The sequence below is a fragment of the Prinia subflava genome, chromosome Z (assembly GCF_021018805.1).
Source record: "Prinia subflava isolate CZ2003 ecotype Zambia chromosome Z, Cam_Psub_1.2, whole genome shotgun sequence".
Lineage (NCBI taxonomy): Eukaryota > Metazoa > Chordata > Aves > Passeriformes > Cisticolidae > Prinia > Prinia subflava.
In genome coordinates, this window is record NC_086283.1 from 56679371 (window position 1) to 56689744 (window position 10374).

Consider the following 10374-nt stretch of genomic DNA (forward strand, 5'->3'; position numbering starts at 1 on the left):
ATAATTTGTCGACCTGTAGCAGTACAGCTTTGTCTGAATCCCAGGTTCTCTACTTACCAACTGTGTCTCTGTTTCTATTAGAAAGCTTCAGAGATCTTTGCTGGACTTGTTATATCTGGATTTCAAGGCATGTCATTCCTGCATGGCCTGGTGGGTCATGACACCAGCACGGAGGTATGCTACCAGTAGGCCAGGCACAAAACCCTGATGGCCTGGCTTGGTGCAGTCCTTCCTGCCAGCCTCCAGAAAAGCTGGCAGAATGAGAATGGTGCCATTGGAGCTGCCAGAGGAGCAGTCCTGGATTCATCTGTTCACTGTTTTGGCTTAACCTCCCCTTTTCAGGCATCTCTGTTCAAACGGTAGTCGTGCACCACCAGCTTCTTTTCCAGGTGGGAGGGAATGGCAAATTTGGGTCCCTACAGAATGGAGTTCAAAAAGAAACTGTACTCCTTCTGAGAGAGGTCAACACTTTCTCACTTTAAGAAATGGTTGTTCAGTCTCTTGGAGAGAATAAAGAAAGTTCCTATATTACCATATTTGCCTAATCCAAAGGGATGATGGTTATGTATTTCCTAGGGTTTGCTGACATGCTTAGGAGGTGGGCTGATGGTGCTAAGATCCTGCCAGGAAATTGCTGTAGTTAGATTTTTCTCCTATACACTATAGGGAAGACAAACTGCCACCTTCGAGGACTGTAAAAAGGATGTCTAACCAGCCCCATGTTTCACATAGATGTTGTTTGTTTTACAGGCATTGAATGGAACCTGAACTATATCAGAGGAACTGTAATTGATTCTAAAATTGATAAAACATTCCCTGCAAGCCCTTGGAGAACATGATTTACCGAAATGCAGCCATCTCACTGTGACTCAACACTTGTAACAACATATTATGATTGAGGCTGGTGTCTAGGTTCAGAGGTTCAAAGATATTTAAATACATAGCTCCCATTCAGATCAATGAGATGCTAGGTAAAATAGTGTAATCCTTATGTGTTTTATTATCAAACATTGACAGATCTTTATGACAAAACCATATGGTGCGGCTATTGGATTCAGGTCCAATTCCACTAAGGTACCTAGCCTGAAAAAGCAAGTGATTTCAAGAGAACTGGGAATTCATCTTATTGCTGAACTCCTGCCAGCTGCTGAGTTACATAAGTAGAAACTGTGCCACAAACCCTTTTATTCCAAACATAAATATCCTTAGGCCCTGTTGTTTATATTTTTGAATTTTCTCTTTTGGAAAGACAAATGCTCGTGCATGCACCAAGCCCTAAGGAGACAAACACAAGAGCAGCGCAGAGAAAAAGAGCACCAATATCCAGTTAAACATCTTTAAATGGCAGCTATAACATTTGCAAGTGCTTTTTTAATGATACTGGATTAAAAGCCTGGCCACACTTTTATATTGATTGAAGAAATTTTGCTTGTATAAAAGCCCCTCTTTCTGTCAGTAAATAGACCATTATTTCCTTGAAGGTGTTCAAGTCAGTGCCAAAAACTGTAAATAGAATTAGGCGCTACCTCTAATTAAAAAAACAACAACAATTTTTTTTTTGGTCTTCATTGCATAATGAGAAAGCTTGTGTAAAACACCAACAGGAGAAGTTGAGGATCCTGAGACTAAGATTTAGAAATTACTTTCTTCATAATTAAAAGTGATCCAGTGTCTTGGATAAGGCAAAAAGGAAGGTGTAGGCCCAGTGGAAGAAAGGTCTGGTGACATGAGAAAAATACGGATATGCTGCTCAGCACTGTAGGGAGAAAATCTGTGTGGCCAAAACTCAACTGGATTTGAAGCTGGCCAGAACTGTGAGGGACAATAAAAAGAGTTTTTTACAAAGATATTAATAGCTAAAGACAGTGTAAAAATAACATTGTCCCCTTACAGGAGGAGGATGGTCCTCTCACAAACAGGGACATGGACAAAACAGAGGTGTTTAATGTGGGGTTTTTTTTGTCTATCTTCAACACAGGTGACAGACGAAGGGGGCGTCAGCTGGAGGACCATGACTGTGAGAATGATCAACTCTCAGTTGACTGTGATATTGTGCAGGATCTGCTGCTCCAGCTCTACCAATCTACAGGGCCCGAGGAGATTGATCCTAAAATCCTAAAGAGCTGGCTGAAGTCATCACAAAACCTCACCCCCTGGTTTTTTAAAGATCTTGGGAATCTGTGGAAATCCTAGCTAACTGGAAGCTGGTGAATGTGGTCACGATTTTCAAGAAGGGCAAGAAAGAGGACGCCAGAAACTACAGGACTGCCAGTCTCACCTTGGTGTCTGGTAAAATTAATGAGATTATTCTGGTAGGTATTGAAAAACACCTGAAAGACAACAGAGTAATTGGTCACAACCAGCATGGCTTCATGAGGGGAAAATCCTACTTATCAAACCTAATTTCCCTCTAGGAAGAGTGACACACTCAGCTGATCAGCAGAAGCCAGTTAATGCAGTCTTTTTTGATTTCATAAAGGTTTCGATACTGTCTCTCTCAGGACCCTTCTGGAGAAAATGTCCAGCCCACAGCTGGATAAACACATCCTGTGGTGGGTGAGCAGCTGGCTCATGGGTCAGGCACAAAGGCCTACAGTGAATGGGGTGGCATCAGACTGGTGACCTGTCCCTTGTGGGGTTCCACAGGGTTCATCCTTAGCCCTCTGCTCTTCAGCGTCTTCATAAATGACCTGGACACAGGACTGGAAGGGGTACTAAGCAAGTTTGCAGATGATACAGAACTGGGAGAAGCCACTGACTCCCTTAAAGGAAAGGGGGCCCTGCAGAGAGACCTTCATAAATTACAGGGCTGGGCAATCACCACCTGTATGAAGTTCAGCAAGGAAAAGTGCCAGATTCTGCATCTGGGATGGGGCAACCCTGGGTGTAGGGACTGTCTGGGAATGAGAAAATGGAGAGAAGTGCCATGGAAAGGGGCCTGATCAAGGGCAAGGTGAACATGGGCCAGCAGTGTCCTGGCAGCCAGGAGGGCCAACCCTGTCCTGGGGTGCATCAGGCACAGCATCACCAGCCAGGCAAGAGAGGGGATTGTCCCACTCTGCTCTGCACTGAGGCAGCCTCACCTCGAGTGCTGGGGGCTGTTTTATCACAAAGACATTAAGCTATTAGAGAGTGTCCAAAGGAGAGCAACCAAGATTTTCAAGGGACCTAAGGAGGAGTGGCCGAGGTCACCTGTTCAGGCTGGAGGAGAGGAGACTGCGAGGATGCCTCATTGCAGTTACAACTTCCTCATGAAGGGAAGAGGGGGGACAGGCACTGATCTCTTCCCTGTGGTGACCAGTGATGGCACCTAAGACAATGGCTTGGAGTTGTGTCAGGGGAGGTGTGGGCTGGATGTTAGAAAAAGGTTTTTCACCCAAAGGGTGGCTGGGCACTGTAACAGGCCCCACAGAGAAGTTGGTCTGAGGGGTTCCTGACAGAATTCAAGTTCTGTTGGTCTGACAGAGTTCAAGAAGCATTTGAACAATACTCTTGGGCACACAATTTGATTCTTGGGGACGATGCTCCAGTGCAGAGCTGGATTCAATGATCCTTGATGGCCCCTTCCAACTCAACATATTCTATGTTTCTGTGATTTAATTGCTGGACAGTTGTAATATTTTAAAAGAGGAGAGCCCTTTACAAAAATATTTTTGTATTTGTTTAGACTCACTCTATTTCTATCCTCCTGTTGTCTCCTCTCTCCTCACCACCTGAATTCATAGCTCCAGCATGGAAGCCTCACAAACTTGATTTCCCACACATTGGCTAATAGAAGTGACTCCCTTATATGTGTACACACCTAACTGTGGTGTCTGTTCAAAGCTGGTGCCATCAATAGAGTTTGAACAACTCAAAAAATCTGTACACCAGGAATAATTGGTGCCATAAAAGAAGCAACACTCCTTTCACAACCTGTGTCTTATCAGGGAAATGTAAAGCACAGGAGAAAAATCACTGTTCTTAATGTTATGTTGAAGTTGGTAGTATATCAGTACACATGATAACCCTGGGTACGCACAGTGTGTTTCCCCTAGCTTGTTTTGTTTCCCTGTCTGTAGGTATTATTCCCTGCTCAAGAGAGCTCTCATATATGTTCCATCTGCTTTCAGATGTACCTTCAGTGTGCTAGGCCACAGGGAATGGCAACTGTAATCCTGGAGGTCTGTACCCTCCTTTCCAGCTCTGCATGATCATATCTTGAATAATAAGGTGGCAGCTGCAAATGAAAAATAGGTAAATATTATTGCATATAATGTTTTCCCTACTATGATTTGTCACCTCTTGCCTATCATGGTTCAATATGACGTAGTCCTTAAAATGCAGAGCAAAGCCTCAAAAAAAGGTGTGGTCAGAATTTTGATGACTCAGTTTGAACATTTCTCAACTTCTTTGACTACTAGGAAAATGAGAGGAGAACACTTTCCTCTCAACAAACTGTGTAATAATCTGAGATGCAACTCATTTGGAAGAAAAGAATTTATGCATTAAAGTGTAACTTTGAAATTTGATGGTTAAACTTGCATTTTCCCTTTTTGGAAGTTTTGTTTCTGTCTTTTGATATTTTTGTATTGCATCTACTCATGTTAGCCTGATGATCTTTTAGGAAATGCCTGTAGGTCAAGAAAATAGAATTATTCCTTGCTTGCCAAGCCTTACTGTGGTCTGTATATTTCAGCAAGGTGATATTAACAACATGACATAGTGGCATAAACTTTCATCCAATTCATTAAGCCAAGTTATGACATATAAGGGGATAAGAAGGGAAAAAATCACCAGGATCAAATTTGATATTTAAACTTTTTTAATAAGGCAAACCAGAACGACATTCTTGAGGCAGTTCCATCTTGCCATCTTAACATCCCCATCAGTTAAATTAAAAGTAGCAAATGATAGCCATGGGATGTTCAGAGACGCTGACAATAATGCTGCTTTGAAGATGTCCCAGTTTTAACAGATGGTATTTGTGTAAAGTGAGGTGCTGAATTTACCCTTAATTTCCTTGCAGCGCTTACTATGGTGTGCTGGTTTTAACAACTAGCAGGGAAGTATATTTCAAACAAGCCCCACTCTTTTGCCCCACCCATTCCAATGATGGAGGAACAATGAGGAGAAAATATAAATTGGAATAACAACTTAGTAAATTTGTGATAGCCGGTGCAGTATTAATGGCAAAAAAGTACATAAAAGAGAGAGGAACCCACAAAAAGTTACTCACCACTGGGAACAGAAGAAAGGGCTTCCCAAAAGCAGTGCTGCCCACGTGGTTTCCAGACAAAGGCAGTACATTGAGAAGAGCTCTCATGGCTTAAAATGCTTCCTTGACCCCAAGTCTGAAAAAAACCCCAAACAAACCACAACGAGCTTGGATAAAACAACTCCCTTGGGAGCTAGATCATCCGTGTTGTGCTGCCTGCTATTCTTCTGGACCAGTGTGCTTGGCTGTGCTCAGCAGTGCTCTCCCAGCTTGGCTCAGCCCTGGGAGCACATATTCTGCTGGATTTGAAGGATGGAGGGAGGAGTGATGGTAGAGAGGGAGCTGGGGCTGCCAGCTGATCCCAGCACCTTCTCTCTGGAGAGATCCAGGCAAGATAGTGAATTTCTGACACTTGGCTCTTCCTGCTGAAACCTTGTCCCCACCGACAAAAGAGGTGGTATGACAATAAAAAGCCATAAAAGCTCCACTCCCTTTTCTCTGCAACCAGGACATATGGTTGCAGTTTTTCTATCAATATCAGCTCCAGCTTCCACTACTGGAAGCCTCTGTTCTGTAGAACCATGGTATATTCCTCAAGGAATGCAAATTTCTCTTAGCATTCACACTTGCTTCAATGGCAGATCAGCAGGGCCAGCCAGGCCTCTCAAAACATCCAACATGCAAGAAGGGAACTCCTGATTATACAAAAATAAACAAAAAAGATACATTCTGGCTGACGTTAATGTCACATTCTTAAGAGAATAGATCATGCTGTTGAAAAAGTCCCAGGATATTTTAAACTGGTTTTATTCAGAAGGCAAACATGATGAATAACAGGCAAGGATATTCACTTAGACCAAGATTCATGAATTGCCCAAATAAAAGCACTGATAATATTCATCAAGGATGGTGAAAAGTTAAAGACATGCCAAACTGTTTTACTTTATTTTTATTCTGACTACAATTGTACAAATCTAGCTTCATTACGAAACCTTTCTGACAAAGCTTTTCTTAAACAAACGGTTCTTTTGTCTTCCTCTATCAAGATAAATATTTTCTCCTTGTTCTTAAGGCAAACTTTCCCTCTCACTGACACTTGCAGTGTGACAAGCCTGCATAATCCACTGTATGAAAAGATCTCCAATATAATTTGCATGATGCTGAGCAGCATAAAATGACATTTCAGGCAGAGTATTTGAAAAATTTTGAAGAGTAGATTTTGTTTTTCAACCAGAGGAGGCTTGCAATGAGCCAAAACCAGATGAGATCATTAACATTTAGGTGAATAGCGACAGTGATGGTAATGGAAAATGGTAAGGTATGAAAGGAATGAACAATTATGATAATTTTGTTTGTTTCTCAAAAGATGAGGTAACATTGATGACAATACAAACATGCTTCTGCAGATAGTTATTCCTCTCATTTCAAGCAACATATTATTTGCCATATGTGCATATTTATAAAAAAATGTCTGAGTCAGTTTCCTATACGTTTGCAAAAACACATGAATTAGAATAGCACACAGATTAAAAAAAATAAAACCTTTCTCTGCAGATGTCCTAGCTTTTCATTCTAATAGTGCTTAGAAGAATAGGTAATGACACTCAGTTGCTTTTGTAGCTGACAGTAGACACTACTGAAAACAGATCACCATGTAAAATAACATGTCTTGACAGAGTCATGTACATAACATCTTTAGGTATGCAGAAAAAACCCAAAACAAACCCCCAAACAGTTCGGTCTTTTACATTGAGGACCTTAAGGAGGCAAACACTTTGATAAAAATCAATCCATGGTTTAAGGACTTGAACCACTATATAGATGGCTGAAGCTCCTATTTGATCTCAAGCTTCCTCTGAAAACTTGACCAGGACACTTACTTCAGTTTCCTTTGAAAAAGGAGATAATCCCTGTCTCATATTTTCATGTTGCAGGCTGGGGGATGATTATATTGAGAGCAGCCCTGGGGAGAAGAACTTGGGGTGCTGGTGGGTGAGAGGCTGGACATGACCCAGCCATGGGCACTCCCAGCTCAGAAAGCCAAACGTGTCCTGGCTGCATCCAGAGCAGCGTGGGCAGCAGGGGAGGGAGGGGATTCTGCCCCTCTGCTCTGCTGAGACCCCACCTGGAACCCTGCATCCAGCTCTGGGGTCCCAGCACAGGAAGGGCATGGAACTGCTGGAGTGAGTCCAGAGGAGACCATGAAGATGATCATGGAGCATATCTTCTCTCCTACAGAGACAGGCTGAGAGGGTTGGGGTTGTTCAGCCTGGTGAACAGAAGGCTCCAGGTACACTTTACAGCAGCCTTTCAGTATGTCAACAGGAAAACAGAAGGACTTTTTACAAGGGAAATGGCTTTAAACTGAAAGAGTGTAGGTTAAGATTAGACATTAGGAAAATAATCCTTTACCGTGGGGGATAACAGGTTTCCCAGGAAATCTGTGGATGCACCATCTCTGGCAGTGCTCAAAGCCAGGGGTTTTGAGAAACCTGGTGTAGTAGAAGGTGTCCCTGCTTGTGGCAGTGGAGCTGAAATCAGGTGATCTTTAAGGTCTTTTCCAACTCAAATAATTTTATGGTTCCATGATTATATGATATTTGGGTGGCAGAGTTGCTGACACAAGAAGCAAACTCCATGTTCTCAAATGAGGAGTCCCATATGCATAGGACTTCTACAGAGGTGCACCAGGTCATATAACACCTTATACCTAGGGTACAGCTGAAAAATGAAAGTTTTCAATGAAAGTCAAGTGGAGATGGTTGTCAGAATATACTGTGGCAATAATCTTTGTCAGGCTTTGTTAATAACTGACATTGGGAATGTAACTATCCCAGGAGATCTAATGTTGAGGAAAGAATGCCTACTCTGCCACAGAGATCTAGCATTGCCTTTGCCAATCATTTAGCCATCCAAAATGAAGTGACACCACTAGGAGGTAGGCATCCAGATATGAAGCCCAGCCTTCCTACCTAAGCTTATCTTTCAAACCTAAGCTCCAAATGCAAGCTCGAGTTTTGACTATCATGCTGCTGGAGGGATTCTCTTTCACACAGACAGTACTGAGGCAGTGACCACTCTACCTTGGTTATTTAAAAAGTGACAACAATTTTCTGGGTACTTTGAAGACCATGTTGCAGCATGGGATTTGATTGTGAAGGTTGTGAATGGAACAAACACTTGGTGCTGCCAGGGCACTGTGAGAAATCACCTCAGGCAGTGCAGGGCAGATTACTTTCCTTATCCGTAATTTTTCATTCTGGGACAAAGTTGGTATCATGATAGCAGCAGAAAGATAATATTTTTTTAACACAGTTCAATAACCATTGTATATTTTCCTTGCAGTATGAATACACAATGCCTATCTATCCTACACCATTGCCATTCCAAGAGCAGAAACCTCTTTAACCCTATCAACCTAGGCTGCAAGACCAAAACCCACTGCTGCTGCCCAAGAAAGTCCCAGCCCAGTGCATTGAAGCACAGCTACTTGATCCACAGGGGTGGCAGCTGTCAAGAACTTTCATGAGTCTGGCAACAGCAGCTGCCAGCTGCCAAAAATAAACAGTAGGCATCTTTCATTTATGCAGGCCCATTGAAATGGGTCTTTTCTTTTGGATTGTGCAAGTTTCTGTACATATTATTTGCTACAGATATTTTGCCAGACCAATTCCCTGACTCCCTGAAATAAGACAGTGCTTACTTCTATTAGGAATGGTAGTGGCCAAATTCTTACCACAGCCAGCTGTGGATATGGTACGATGGTCTCGTTGTTTATCTCTGCATCTCTACCCTTTATGGTTCCAGTTCAGTCTGGAGAAAGTGTAATGAATGATACTGGGAAGCAATGGAATGCTTTTTCAGAGGTGATCATCATGTAAGTCAGAACAGAATATATCCTCTGAGATCTTCAACTGGAGTAGCTTGTGCTCATTTGACTTATAAATTTGGCTGTGCAGGAGGAAAATGAATAGATTTCAGACTGTCTTATTTAATAGAAGCCCACTGATGACTTTGAGGGCTCTGTAGGTTTTGTTCTTTCCCAGTGCAAGTCCAGACCTATATTCTACAGATAAAGGTTGACCTGCAAAATTCCATTCCCTGTGAAGTCTGAGATTTTTGTCTATAGAGGGTGGTACTTCAGACAAAATGTCACAGCATAATTTTATCTATCTTTGTGCTATCAGCCTTGAAATAAACTCTGTTGCCATATAGATTTATTTCAGGAAATAAAATAATGAAAATGTTAAAGAAGTCCTAATATTCTTGAAAGCTTATGTATTTTTTCAACTTTTTCAGTTGCTTTAGTAACAGATATTACCATTCTTTTTCTCCCACAAACCATGCCTTGTTTTTTCCTTTCTTTCTTTGCTCTTGAAAATGTACAAAGAGCAGGACGTGGTTTGAAGGGAGGTTAGGTAGAGTACTTCCTTCATATAGATACATTTTTTACCTAGGCCAAATACATTTCTTTTATGCGGTATGCTATTTAACATTTCTTTCTTTTGCTGTCTCTTAGTTGATTCTCTTTCCACTCAGCAAGCCTTAGTCTTGTTCAAATATGTGCACTGACTGCTTTTTTCTAAACTAATGTAGTTATTATCACCACGATACTGGGAGCATTTGAGTTCCAAGGAGATACAGATAAAGGAGAGAGTTCCAAGGAGACATTTATTGCATAGCTTTGGTAGGTACTGTAACACAGTTATGTTTGTGCCAAATTTTTGTGGCTACTCTTGACTGGACTAGATTATCATGTTCTTTGTCAGAACCAAGAGTCGCCTGAGGAGACTTAATTTGTGAGAGAAACAGTCAGAAAAAGTCAAAAAGCATCAATCTGTGTAAAAAGATCTATTTGTAAAACCAAGCCATAAATTCTCTTTGAGGGTCTCAATGCTGTTTTCAGCTGCACCTACACAAATGGTGTAGGCAGATACATCTTTGCTATGTCTGCCCTTGCTGATGGCAAGACACAAACCAGCCCTCTTCCAGGAACTGAATAGTCTCATTCAGCACATGTACAGCTCTGAGCTAATGCATTTAAATGGTTCTGGCCTGCAGCCAGCAGTAGGCACACAAGTGAAGCAGAAGTGACCGTCTGTACCTGTCTGTGCCTCCTAAAGTAGAGTCCTTGTCGTTGTTTCCAGCATTCATGGTATTGAACACTTGCTAAAACC